The 13,564-nt window shown below is 46.7% G+C and overlaps 9 non-coding genes and 2 pseudogenes across 9 annotated transcripts in view; all 11 read right to left on the minus strand.

The window, feature by feature from the left end:
• Positions 1–6,544: 6,544 nt before the first annotated feature.
• LOC139328156 (5S ribosomal RNA) lies at positions 6,545–6,663 on the minus strand. The gene has a single exon (XR_011601748.1). It is a non-coding gene; the product is annotated as a 5S ribosomal RNA (ribosomal RNA).
• Positions 6,664–7,254: 591 nt separating this feature from the next.
• LOC139328157 (5S ribosomal RNA) lies at positions 7,255–7,373 on the minus strand. The gene has a single exon (XR_011601749.1). It is a non-coding gene; the product is annotated as a 5S ribosomal RNA (ribosomal RNA).
• A 572-nt stretch (positions 7,374–7,945) lies between these two features.
• Positions 7,946–8,054, minus strand: LOC139328415 (5S ribosomal RNA; annotated as a pseudogene).
• A 591-nt stretch (positions 8,055–8,645) lies between these two features.
• LOC139328295 (5S ribosomal RNA) lies at positions 8,646–8,764 on the minus strand. Its single transcript, XR_011601879.1, has one exon. It is a non-coding gene; the product is annotated as a 5S ribosomal RNA (ribosomal RNA).
• Positions 8,765–9,355: 591 nt separating this feature from the next.
• LOC139328158 (5S ribosomal RNA) lies at positions 9,356–9,474 on the minus strand. Its single transcript, XR_011601750.1, has one exon. It is a non-coding gene; the product is annotated as a 5S ribosomal RNA (ribosomal RNA).
• A 572-nt stretch (positions 9,475–10,046) lies between these two features.
• On the minus strand, positions 10,047–10,155 carry LOC139328416 (5S ribosomal RNA; annotated as a pseudogene).
• Positions 10,156–10,746: 591 nt separating this feature from the next.
• On the minus strand, positions 10,747–10,865 carry LOC139328159 (5S ribosomal RNA). Its single transcript, XR_011601751.1, has one exon. It is a non-coding gene; the product is annotated as a 5S ribosomal RNA (ribosomal RNA).
• Positions 10,866–11,437: 572 nt separating this feature from the next.
• On the minus strand, positions 11,438–11,556 carry LOC139328160 (5S ribosomal RNA). The gene has a single exon (XR_011601752.1). It is a non-coding gene; the product is annotated as a 5S ribosomal RNA (ribosomal RNA).
• A 591-nt stretch (positions 11,557–12,147) lies between these two features.
• On the minus strand, positions 12,148–12,266 carry LOC139328161 (5S ribosomal RNA). Its single transcript, XR_011601753.1, has one exon. It is a non-coding gene; the product is annotated as a 5S ribosomal RNA (ribosomal RNA).
• A 591-nt stretch (positions 12,267–12,857) lies between these two features.
• LOC139328162 (5S ribosomal RNA) lies at positions 12,858–12,976 on the minus strand. The gene has a single exon (XR_011601754.1). It is a non-coding gene; the product is annotated as a 5S ribosomal RNA (ribosomal RNA).
• A 572-nt stretch (positions 12,977–13,548) lies between these two features.
• The window catches only part of LOC139328163 (5S ribosomal RNA), a 119-nt gene continuing 103 nt past the window's right edge, over positions 13,549–13,564 (minus strand). Inside the window, exon 1 of the ribosomal RNA XR_011601755.1 lies at positions 13,549–13,564. This exon is cut by the window's right edge and continues 103 nt beyond it. This is a non-coding gene — a ribosomal RNA (5S ribosomal RNA).

A 13,564-nucleotide genomic window follows, 5' to 3' on the forward strand; every position in this document is an offset into this window, starting at 1 on the left:
TTACAGCACCAGAAAAGGCTTACAGCACCTGGTATTCCCAGGCGGTCTCCCACCCAAGTACTAACCAGGCCCGACCCTGCTTAGCTTCCGAGATCGGACGAGATCGGGCGTTGTTTTTTTTTTTTTTTTTTTTTTCTTTATTATGTAAAAAATATACAAATTATTTACACACATCATATCTTATATACTTTGCACATAGTGTACATATCAATACATCTTTTCCCATCTCCAAACACAAAAAAAAACAGCTGGCAAAATGTCTTATGTAACTTGACCTAATGTCTGACAAATTTAAATGCACGGTAAATAACAGTGAGGCAGGTCATTGTACAAAATCCCCCCAACTCAGGACAGTGGTACATTTAATCCACCACATCAGCAAAGAGTCCATAAGCCGCCAACCTAAAACAAGATCACATAAAAAAAAAAAAAAAAAGATACGACACAGACTGCAGTCTGCCCTAATACAATGAAAATAACTCATACAATATTCTGTGATAACAAATCTTTAATCAAAATCAAATATCAGTGTCCTATCAGCCCCAATCTCAATAAATGTACTCCCTTCCACAAATCCAGTGACAAATTCCTCCTCCCCAACGTAACTAAAAATCACCTTTATGTCCCTTTTTGTGATACTCTTGAACACTCTCCACACATCCACTCTCTTCTCTTCATAATGGGCTATATTCCTCCTCAGCTTGACAGCAAACCTTGCATGGCTCAATACATAGTTTAGCAAGTTCACATTGCATCCTTTCACCTTTCCAGTCACCCCAAACAACCACAGCTCTCTCCACTCCATTCTCTCCACCAGCCCTCCCACCCAACATCTGCTGATTAACTCTTTCATTTTCCCAAAATATTCCCCCAGCTCACCACATTCAACAAACTCGTGCATACATGTTTCTACTGCCACACTGCACACATCACATTCCCTCTTCACATTCGCATCAAACTTACTGATTATTAAATTATTAAACACTCTATTGTGACGTAAAAGAAAATCAAAATTTTCACATTCACTACTGTTCCACTTCACTCTCAGATTCTCCCAAATTTTCTTTACATCCATATCAACCATTACCCTCTCCCATACTTTCTCTGCAGCCGGTCTCCTCACTTCTCTCCCCCTTAGGCATCTATACATCACTCTTGTTTTCACACTCATCAGACTCACTCTCCTCTCGCCTTCCCCCACATACAGTTCCATTTCACCTCCTTCCTCCACCACAGCCTCTCTCCCAATCATACTGAGCCATTCTCGCGGCATCCCATCCTTAATCTTTTCCATCACCCCTTCAGCCGTGCCCAACCACATATCATCACCCTTTTCCCTCACCTCATCTACCAGCACCTGAGCCCTCATAAACCCTGGTACGTACTCATAAACTAAATCCCTCACCAGCCTAAACCCTGCTCTCCATAACACCCTGTTATATATTGTGTTCCCTTCAGATGTGATTTTGGGATTTAGGAACACTGGTTGCTTCCACACCTGTTTCACATTCTTACAGTCATACTGCACACATTTCACAAACTCTCCCCAGGCTCCCAGTACTTCTTTGTAAAACTCAGACACTCCACTCAACATTCCTTTCTTCAGCTCCATAAACACTCCACTCTCACCACATCCACCACATTTGTTAATTGCCTCCTGTAAAAAAATCTTCCATATGTGATCTCTTCTATTCTTTAATAACCTCACCATCATTTTCACCCTCAGTGCTTTCTTTTTCTTTTCTACATTAATCAGTTTCAACCCTCCATCCTTATACTCATTTTCCAACACCTCTCTAGCTATCCTGACTCCCCTCCCACCCCACAAGAACTTACTCACCATTTTCTCCACCTCCTTCACCACCCTCTCAGGCACATCTAGCACATTCATCACATACACAAGCTTACTCATTATCAGTGCATTCACAACCACCACCTTGCCTTTCAGCTTCAGCCCTCTAAGCTTCCAAAACCCTAACGTCTTCCTAATGCCATTCACTATCCCCTCAAACTGCATATCTCTCCCTTCTCTGTCCTCTATCCCCAAATTCACTCCCAACACCCTGAAATAGTCCTTCTTCTCTTTTAGTCCTATCTCCACCCTCCCTTCTCTCCCTCCACCTATATACATGATTTCTGACTTTTCTACATTTAGTTTTGCCCCTGATGCTCTCCCATACATCTCTACACTCTTCAATAGCTCCACCACACTTTCCTTATCTCTGACTGTAACCGTCGTGTCATCTGCGTATTGATATAACAAACTCACCCGTCCTCCTGGTAACTCTATGCCCTTGATGTTGTCATTACCCGCCAGCAGCGCCGCTAGCGGCTCTGCCGATAAAGAGTACAGCAGAGCTGACAACGGACACCCCTGCCTCACCGACCTCTCTAACCTGAATGTGTCTGTGACTAACCCATTTATTTTAACACAACTAACTGCCCTATCATACATCCTTCTAATCCACCCGACCAACCTATGCCCAAAACCCGCTTTTCCTAACACCCCGTATAAATATCCATGATCTACCCTGTCAAATGCCTTATTTAAGTCTAAGCTTACAACTATCCCTCCTCCATCCCTCTTCATATAATCTATCGTGTCCCTTATGCTACATATTGTGTCCGCTATATCCCTACCTGGTATACTATAAGCCTGTGTGCATCCCACCACCGTCCCTATGACCCTCTTTATCCTGTTAGCTAACACTCTTGCTAGTATTTTATAATCACTGTTCAACATACTAATTGGTCTATAGTTTTCTAATCTATCCCTACTCCCTTTTTTATGTATAATACTAACTACTGCTGTCACCATACTAACCGGCATTTCATTTTTCTCTTCAATCCATCTAAACAATCTATCCAACACTGGTAATAATTCTACTTTAAATTCTATGTAAAATTCGCCTATTAAGCCATCTAACCCTGGACTCTTGTTCCTTCCTAATCCACCTATCGCTGCCTCGATTTCTCCCGTCCCTATTTCTCCCTCACACATCTCCCTGTCCTCCTCACTGATCCTAGCTTTCATCTTATCCAATACCTGTCTCTTGCTCTCTTCCTCTACCTCCTCTTTCCTAAATAACTCCCTGTAAAAACTCTCTATTCTCTCAACTATCCCCACAAAATCTGTGATCTTCTCTCCATCCTTACCCTCCACCTGTTCTAAATAGCACTTCTTCTGCTTTGCCCTTTCTAACCCCAAGAAGAACCCTGTACATTTCTCTCCCTCGATCACATTTCTAGCTCTGCTTCTAACTATGGCTCCCTGGCACCTCTTCTGTTCTATCTCCTTCAGCTCATCTTTAATTCTAATATATTCTCCCAAATCGCGACCTTCCTCCTTATCTGCCCTCTCTGCCTCCTGAGCTAACTCTTCTCTTAACCTTCTCTCTCTCTCTCTCTCCACCCTATTCCTCCCTCTGCTGTATCCTATGCTCAATTTCTTTATCTCTTCCTTTACACTCTCCCACCACGTCCCTGTATCCTCCTCATACATACGCTCATTCTTCCTCCTCATTATACATTCTCTCACTTTATTTTTGTACCTTTCATCCTTCAACAATCCACCATTCAAACACCACACACCCCCACCTTTCCTCTTAAAACCTTGACCTAAACTAAAGCCCACCACCATGTGATCGCTCAGTGCAGTAACCTTATAATCTATCCTCCCGATCATATCAGCTGTTCCCTTTGTGCACAATACTAAATCAATCCTGCTCTGTTTTAACACCCCCTTCACCACCTGTCTTCTTGAAAAACACCTCCCTTCTGGATTCCTCTCTCTCCACACATCAATCAGCCCATTCACCCTCATAACTTCTTCCAAAGCCCTCCTGGATGAATCATTTTTAAAACAAACGCTTGCAGACGCATCCAACCTTCCACGCCACACATTAAAGTCACCCACTACCAAACAGTTCTCATCACACAACCCTCCCAGTGCCTCAAAAAAACTCCTCCTTTCTTTCTCCTCATTTGGTGCATACACATTCAACAGTCTGAACTCTTTACTCATATACTCAAAATTAATCCCTATCACTCTTCCATTCCCATCATCCACACACTCTCTGACGTTCTCAACCACTCCCCTTTTCACTAAAATTGCCACCCCCCTGGATTTTACACTCCCATTATTCACATACATCTCTCCCATCCATTCCTTCTCAATCTCTCTCATACATCCATCATCCCAGTGTGTTTCCTGTAAACATATGATGTCTGCCTCACACACCAGCAAGGTCTGCTGTCTCCTGTTGCTGTCTCTCAGCCCATTAGCATTGAGAGAAGAGATGCTAATCATAAAGGGAAAAAAAATCCAGAAAAGAATTTCAAACATCATCATCACACTTTTTTTTAACTTTACCTTGTCTTTTATCTTTCCTCCCCAGCGGTCTTTTCCTGTTATCAGCCACCTCATCCATATCATCCCCCTCACTCCCTGTTATGTCAGAAACTTCCCACACCCACCCTCGTCCCCCTTCCTCAGTGTTCTCCCGTGACCCCCTATTTCCCCCTTTATTTCCCCTCTTAGTCCCACCATTGTTCCCTCCATTCTCCCCCCCTCGTCTCCTTCTTTCCATCATTTCACCTCTCTGTTCTCCTCCGTCCAGCTCTTTCACCGCACCGTCCATGCTGCTACCGATCTCTTCCATTTCCATCTGTCCTCCAGCTCCCATCGGTGTCTCCTCCACTATCCTTTCGTCCTCTTCTTCTCCATCCTGCACTCTGTCCTCCTTCTCCTGGTCTCCGCTGCCACCTCCTCCCACATCGCTCTCCTCCGCTCCAGTCTGCTCACCGTCTTCTCCCTCATTGTTCGGCTCGGCTCCAGCTTCCTCACGTCCACCTCCTTCAGCCTGCCGCCCCCCCTCCTCTTCATCGGGCGTCTCTTCGCTCCCTCTCTCCCATCCTCGCTGCTGCTCATCCCTGTCGCACTCCCTTGCATAGTGTCCTTGTTTCCCACATCTTCTGCACAAAAAGTCTGGACACTCCCGCAGAATGTGTCCAGGTTGTAGACACATCCTACACACCTTCTGTTGACGGTCATGTATCACCCTAAAAAACTGTGCACCTGTCTCCGTGTGAAAGCGTGTTGAATATGGCAGTGATTTAACTGTGTCTGTGAACTGCACCTTAACATAACGTGTCCCCTCCACCACTCTTGTCCCTGGCCACATCCTCCTCCTGATGGGCGAAACTGCCTTCACCCCCCAGTCCAACAGTTTTTGATGTATTTCCTGGTCTGTGATATATACTGGCAGCCCTATGAACGAAACCACCATTTCATTGTTTGTGAGTTCCTTTGCCATCACCCTTGTGCCCTTAATTTTAAATCCATCCAGCAGTCTGTCTTTCCCGTGTTGTTGATTCATAGTTATTTCATATTTGTTGATTCCTGTGTATCTGCAACCCTCTACCAGTCCACAAATGTCCTGTGTAGCTCTTAATAATTCCATTAGTGTGATTTTGTCCTCACCGATCAGCTCCACCACAACTGTCAGCTCCTTACTGTAGCGTGGCTCCGTTGCTTTATGTTGTTCCTTGTGTTGTGTGTCCATGTTGTCTTTCAGACTTTCCTTCTGCGTCCCCTCCGTCTCTGCTCTCTTTTCCTTCAGTTCCTCCGCTCTCTCACGCTCCAGTCTTTCGTCTCCTTTGTTTGTGTCACCATCCATTCTCCTTTCAGTGCCGTTCTTCAGTTCTTTGTTCAAAACCATGCGGTCTCTCAGGGACATTTACCGCAAAAAAAAACACAAAATGAAAACTCCCCCCCGAACAGCAAAGGCTGCAGGGGGGTAAAAAAATCTTCCGAAATTAAACTTATCAAAGAAACTGATAAGGAAAACTGCTCAAACACTCAGAAACTTTCACTCTGTCACGCTTCACTCCACCTGCTCTGTCGCACCTGATTGCAATCAAGGCTCGTTGTCAGGCTGGTATGGCCGTAAGCCACAAAGGCTGATGCGCACAAGCTTTTTATACATGTGCCCTCGCTATGTACACTCTGGGGTGTGAGGGCTCGCTCCTTTCACGTCTTTCCAAATGTCGAGGCCGCTTTTATTCTTCACTCCAACAAATCTGATGTCCAACGGAGACAAGTCAATCAATGGATATACTTTTCTTTGCACACACGGGCCTGATGGAGCAAAGTTCAATGTGCCCCCTAACCAACAGCTTACACGTGCTTCTTTCGGAGAAATTTGTTATCACCAGCATGAGCCATCCTTGCCAAGGCAATATTATTTGTCATAGTCTTTTTGTATGATATCACGTAGACACATATGTTGTTGATTTCCTTTTTTATGCTGTTTTATTGTCTGTTGGGATGCGTGGATTCACCTCTGCCCTTCTTGAGGAGGATACAGAGAGCTCTTATTACCGACGACATACTGCGCTTCTTTTCTGCTCCTGTTCTGCGGGAGCAGCCTCTCATGGTTTCACTTGTGTGTTGCAAGCCCCCTGTTCCGTGGTGCTACTTTCTTCTCAGTGTGGACGGCCATCGCACCGAAGTCGAGAAGAAAAGGCTTACAGCACCAGAAAAGGCTTACAGCACCTGGTATTCCCAGGCGGTCTCCCATCCAAGTACTAACCAGGCCCGACCCTGCTTAGCTTCCGAGATCGGACGAGATCGGGCGTTGTCAGGCTGGTATGGCCGTAAGCCACAAAGGCTGATGCGCACAAGCTTTTTATACATGTGCCCTCGCTATGTACACTCTGGGGTGTGAGGGCTCGCTCCTTTCACGTCTTTCCAAATGTCGAGGCCGCTTTTATTCTTCACTCCAACAAATCTGATGTCCAACGGAGACAAGTCAATCAATGGATATACTTTTCTTTGCACACACGGGCCTGATGGAGCAAAGTTCAATGTGCCCCCTAACCAACAGCTTACACGTGCTTCTTTCGGAGAAATTTGTTATCACCAGCATGAGCCATCCTTGCCAAGGCAATATTATTTGTCATAGTCTTTTTGTATGATATCACGTAGACACATATGTTGTTGATTTCCTTTTTTATGCTGTTTTATTGTCTGTTGGGATGCGTGGATTCACCTCTGCCATTCTTGAGGAGGATACAGAGAGCTCTTATTACCGACGACATACTGCGCTTCTTTTCTGCTCCTGTTCTGCGAGAGCAGCCTCTCATGGTTTCACTTGTGTGTTGCAAGCCCCCTGTTCCGTGGTGCTACTTTCTTCTCAGTGTGGACGGCCATCGCACCGAAATCGAGAAGAAAAGGCTTACAGCACCAGAAAAGGCTTACAGCACCTGGTATTCCCAGGCGGTCTCCCATCCAAGTACTAACCAGGCCCGACCCTGCTTAGCTTCCGAGATCGGACGAGATCGGGCGTTGTCAGGCTGGTATGGCCGTAAGCCACAAAGGCTGATGCGCACAAGCTTTTTATACATGTGCCCTCGCTATGTACACTCTGGGGTGTGAGGGCTCGCTCCTTTCACGTCTTTCCAAATGTCGAGGCCGCTTTTATTCTTCACTCCAACAAATCTGATTTCCCACGGAGACAAGTCAATCAATGGATATACTTTTCTTTGCACACACGGGCCTGATGGAGCAAAGTTCAATGTGCCCCCTAACCAACAGCTTACACGTGCTTCTTTCGGAGAAATTTGTTATCACCAGCATGAGCCATCCTTGCCAAGGCAATATTATTTGTCATAGTCTTTTTGTATGATATCACGTAGACACATATGTTGTTGATTTCCTTTTTTATGCTGTTTTATTGTCTGTTGGGATGCGTGGATTCACCTCTGCCCTTCTTGAGGAGGATACAGAGAGCTCTTATTACCGACGACATACTGCGCTTCTTTTCTGCTCCTGTTCTGCGGGAGCAGCCTCTCATGGTTTCACTTGTGTGTTGCAAGCCCCCTGTTCCGTGGTGCTACTTTCTTCTCAGTGTGGACGGCCATCGCACCGAAGTCGAGAAGAAAAGGCTTACAGCACCTGGTATTCCCAGGCGGTCTCCCATCCAAGTACTAACCAGGACCGACCCTGCTTAGCTTCCGAGATCGGGCGTTGTCAGGCTGGTATGGCCGTAAGCCACAAAGGCTGATGCGCACAAGCTTTTTATACATGTGCCCTCGCTATGTACACTCTGGGGTGTGAGGGCTCGCTCCTTTCACGTCTTTCCAAATGTCGAGGCCGCTTTTATTCTTCACTCCAACAAATCTGATGTCCAACGGAGACAAGTCAATCAATGGATATACTTTTCTTTGCACACACGGGCCTGATGGAGCAAAGTTCAATGTGCCCCCTAACCAACATCTTACACGTGCTTCTTTCGGAGAAATTTGTTATCACCAGCATGAGCCATCCTTGCCAAGGCAATATTATTTGTCATAGTCTTTTTGTATGATATCACGTAGACACATATGTTGTTGATTTCCTTTTTTATGCTGTTTTATTGTCTGTTGGGATGCGTGGATTCACCTCTGCCCTTCTTGAGGAGGATACAGAGAGCTCTTATTACCGACGACATACTGCGCTTCTTTTCTGCTCCTGTTCTGCGGGAGCAGCCTCTCATGGTTTCACTTGTGTGTTGCAAGCCCCCTGTTCCGTGGTGCTACTTTCTTCTCAGTGTGGACGGCCATCGCACCGAAGTCGAGAAGAAAAGGCTTACAGCACCAGAAAAGGCTTACAGCACCTGGTATTCCCAGGCGGTCTCCCATCCAAGTACTAACCAGGCCCGACCCTGCTTAGCTTCCGAGATCGGACGAGATCGGGGGTTGTCAGGCTGGTATGGCCGTAAGCCACAAAGGCTGATGCGCACAAGCTTTTTATACATGTGCCCTCGCTATGTACACTCTGGGGTGTGAGGGCTCGCTCCTTTCACGTCTTTCCAAATGTCGAGGCCGCTTTTATTCTTCACTCCAACAAATCTGATGTCCAACGGAGACAAGTCAATCAATGGATATACTTTTCTTTGCACACACGGGCCTGATGGAGCAAAGTTCAATGTGCCCCCTAACCAACAGCTTACACGTGCTTCTTTCGGAGAAATTTGTTATCACCAGCATGAGCCATCCTTGCCAAGGCAATATTATTTGTCATAGTCTTTTTGTATGATATCACGTAGACACATATGTTGTTGATTTCCTTTTTTATGCTGTTTTATTGTCTGTTGGGATGCGTGGATTCACCTCTGCCATTCTTGAGGAGGATACAGAGAGCTCTTATTACCGACGACATACTGCGCTTCTTTTCTGCTCCTGTTCTGCGAGAGCAGCCTCTCATGGTTTCACTTGTGTGTTGCAAGCCCCCTGTTCCGTGGTGCTACTTTCTTCTCAGTGTGGACGGCCATCGCACCGAAATCGAGAAGAAAAGGCTTACAGCACCAGAAAAGGCTTACAGCACCTGGTATTCCCAGGCGGTCTCCCATCCAAGTACTAACCAGGCCCGACCCTGCTTAGCTTCCGAGATCGGACGAGATCGGGCGTTGTCAGGCTGGTATGGCCGTAAGCCACAAAGGCTGATGCGCACAAGCTTTTTATACATGTGCCCTCGCTATGTACACTCTGGGGTGTGAGGGCTCGCTCCTTTCACGTCTTTCCAAATGTCGAGGCCGCTTTTATTCTTCACTCCAACAAATCTGATTTCCCACGGAGACAAGTCAATCAATGGATATACTTTTCTTTGCACACACGGGCCTGATGGAGCAAAGTTCAATGTGCCCCCTAACCAACAGCTTACACGTGCTTCTTTCGGAGAAATTTGTTATCACCAGCATGAGCCATCCTTGCCAAGGCAATATTATTTGTCATAGTCTTTTTGTATGATATCACGTAGACACATATGTTGTTGATTTCCTTTTTTATGCTGTTTTATTGTCTGTTGGGATGCGTGGATTCACCTCTGCCCTTCTTGAGGAGGATACAGAGAGCTCTTATTACCGACGACATACTGCGCTTCTTTTCTGCTCCTGTTCTGCGGGAGCAGCCTCTCATGGTTTCACTTGTGTGTTGCAAGCCCCCTGTTCCGTGGTGCTACTTTCTTCTCAGTGTGGACGGCCATCGCACCGAAGTCGAGAAGAAAAGGCTTACAGCACCTGGTATTCCCAGGCGGTCTCCCATCCAAGTACTAACCAGGACCGACCCTGCTTAGCTTCCGAGATCGGGCGTTGTCAGGCTGGTATGGCCGTAAGCCACAAAGGCTGATGCGCACAAGCTTTTTATACATGTGCCCTCGCTATGTACACTCTGGGGTGTGAGGGCTCGCTCCTTTCACGTCTTTCCAAATGTCGAGGCCGCTTTTATTCTTCACTCCAACAAATCTGATGTCCAACGGAGACAAGTCAATCAATGGATATACTTTTCTTTGCACACACGGGCCTGATGGAGCAAAGTTCAATGTGCCCCCTAACCAACATCTTACACGTGCTTCTTTCGGAGAAATTTGTTATCACCAGCATGAGCCATCCTTGCCAAGGCAATATTATTTGTCATAGTCTTTTTGTATGATATCACGTAGACACATATGTTGTTGATTTCCTTTTTTATGCTGTTTTATTGTCTGTTGGGATGCGTGGATTCACCTCTGCCCTTCTTGAGGAGGATACAGAGAGCTCTTATTACCGACGACATACTGCGCTTCTTTTCTGCTCCTGTTCTGCGGGAGCAGCCTCTCATGGTTTCACTTGTGTGTTGCAAGCCCCCTGTTCCGTGGTGCTACTTTCTTCTCAGTGTGGACGGCCATCGCACCGAAGTCGAGAAGAAAAGGCTTACAGCACCAGAAAAGGCTTACAGCACCTGGTATTCCCAGGCGGTCTCCCATCCAAGTACTAACCAGGCCCGACCCTGCTTAGCTTCCGAGATCGGACGAGATCGGGCGTTGTCAGGCTGGTATGGCCGTAAGCCACAAAGGCTGATGCGCACAAGCTTTTTATACATGTGCCCTCGCTATGTACACTCTGGGGTGTGAGGGCTCGCTCCTTTCACGTCTTTCCAAATGTCGAGGCCGCTTTTATTCTTCACTCCAACAAATCTGATGTCCAACGGAGACAAGTCAATCAATGGATATACTTTTCTTTGCACACACGGGCCTGATGGAGCAAAGTTCAATGTGCCCCCTAACCAACAGCTTACACGTGCTTCTTTCGGAGAAATTTGTTATCACCAGCATGAGCCATCCTTGCCAAGGCAATATTATTTGTCATAGTCTTTTTGTATGATATCACGTAGACACATATGTTGTTGATTTCCTTTTTTATGCTGTTTTATTGTCTGTTGGGATGCGTGGATTCACCTCTGCCCTTCTTGAGGAGGATACAGAGAGCTCTTATTACCGACGACATACTGCGCTTCTTTTCTGCTCCTGTTCTGCGGGAGCAGCCTCTCATGGTTTCACTTGTGTGTTGCAAGCCCCCTGTTCCGTGGTGCTACTTTCTTCTCAGTGTGGACGGCCATCGCACCGAAGTCGAGAAGAAAAGGCTTACAGCACCTGGTATTCCCAGGCGGTCTCCCATCCAAGTACTAACCAGGCCCGACCCTGCTTAGCTTCCGAGATCGGACGAGATCGGGCGTTGTCAGGCTGGTATGGCCGTAAGCCACAAAGGCTGATGCGCACAAGCTTTTTATACATGTGCCCTCGCTATGTACAGTCTGGGGTGTGAGGGCTCGCCCCTTTCACGTCTTTCCAAATGTCGAGGCCGCTTTTATTCTTCACTCCAACAAATCTGATTTCCAACGGAGACAAGTCAATCAATGGATATACTTTTCTTTGCACACACGGGCCTGATGGAGCAAAGTTCAATGTGCCCCCTAACCAACAGCTTACACGTGCTTCTTTCGGAGAAATTTGTTATCACCAGCATGAGCCATCCTTGCCAAGGCAATATTATTTGTCATAGTCTTTTTGTATGATATCACGTAGACACATATGTTGTTGATTTCCTTTTTTATGCTGTTTTATTGTCTGTTGGGATGCGTGGATTCACCTCTGCCCTTCTTGAGGAGGATACAGAGAGCTCTTATTACCGACGACATACTGCGCTTCTTTTCTGCTCCTGTTCTGCGGGAGCAGCCTCTCATGGTTTCACTTGTGTGTTGCAAGCCCCCTGTTCCGTGGTGCTACTTTCTTCTCAGTGTGGACGGCCATCGCACCGAAGTCGAGAAGAAAAGGCTTACAGCACCAGAAAAGGCTTACAGCACCTGGTATTCCCAGGCGGTCTCCCATCCAAGTACTAACCAGGCCCGACCCTGCTTAGCTTCCGAGATCGGACGAGATCGGGCGTTGTCAGGCTGGTATGGCCGTAAGCCACAAAGGCTGATGCGCACAAGCTTTTTATACATGTGCCCTCGCTATGTACAGTCTGGGGTGTGAGGGCTCGCCCCTTTCACGTCTTTCCAAATGTCGAGGCCGCTTTTATTCTTCACTCCAACAAATCTGATTTCCAACGGAGACAAGTCAATCAATGGATATACTTTTCTTTGCACACACGGGCCTGATGGAGCAAAGTTCAATGTGCCCCCTAACCAACAGCTTACACGTGCTTCTTTCGGAGAAATTTGTTATCACCAGCATGAGCCATCCTTGCCAAGGCAATATTATTTGTCATAGTCTTTTTGTATGATATCACGTAGACACATATGTTGTTGATTTCCTTTTTTATGCTGTTTTATTGTCTGTTGGGATGCGTGGATTCACCTCTGCCCTTCTTGAGGAGGATACAGAGAGCTCTTATTACCGACGACATACTGCGCTTCTTTTCTGCTCCTGTTCTGCGGGAGCAGCCTCTCATGGTTTCACTTGTGTGTTGCAAGCCCCCTGTTCCGTGGTGCTACTTTCTTCTCAGTGTGGACGGCCATCGCACCGAAGTCGAGAAGAAAAGGCTTACAGCACCAGAAAAGGCTTACAGCACCTGGTATTCCCAGGCGGTCTCCCATCCAAGTACTAACCAGGCCCGACCCTGCTTAGCTTCCGAGATCGGACGAGATCGGGCGTTGTCAGGCTGGTATGGCCGTAAGCCACAAATGCTGATGCGCACAAGCTTTTTATACATGTGCCCTCGCTATGTACACTCTGGGGTGTGAGGGCTCGCTCCTTTCACGTCTTTCCAAATGTCGAGGCCGCTTTTATTCTTCACTCCAACAAATCTGATGTCCAACGGAGACAAGTCAATCAATGGATATACTTTTCTTTGCACACACGGGCCTGATGGAGCAAAGTTCAATGTGCCCCCTAACCAACAGCTTACACGTGCTTCTTTCGGAGAAATTTGTTATCACCAGCATGAGCCATCCTTGCCAAGGCAATATTATTTGTCATAGTCTTTTTGTATGATATCACGTAGACACATATGTTGTTGATTTCCTTTTTTATGCTGTTTTATTGTCTGTTGGGATGCGTGGATTCACCTCTGCCCTTCTTGAGGAGGATACAGAGAGCTCTTATTACCGACGACATACTGCGCTTCTTTTCTGCTCCTGTTCTGCGGGAGCAGCCTCTCATGGTTTCACTTGTGTGTTGCAAGCCCCCTGTTCCGTGGTGCTACTTTCTTCTCAGTGTGGACGGCCATCGCACCGAAGTCGAGAAGAAAAGGCTTACAGCACCTGG

This window comes from Chaetodon trifascialis, assembly GCF_039877785.1.
Source record: "Chaetodon trifascialis isolate fChaTrf1 chromosome 24 unlocalized genomic scaffold, fChaTrf1.hap1 SUPER_24_unloc_1, whole genome shotgun sequence".
Taxonomy (NCBI): domain Eukaryota; kingdom Metazoa; phylum Chordata; class Actinopteri; order Chaetodontiformes; family Chaetodontidae; genus Chaetodon; species Chaetodon trifascialis.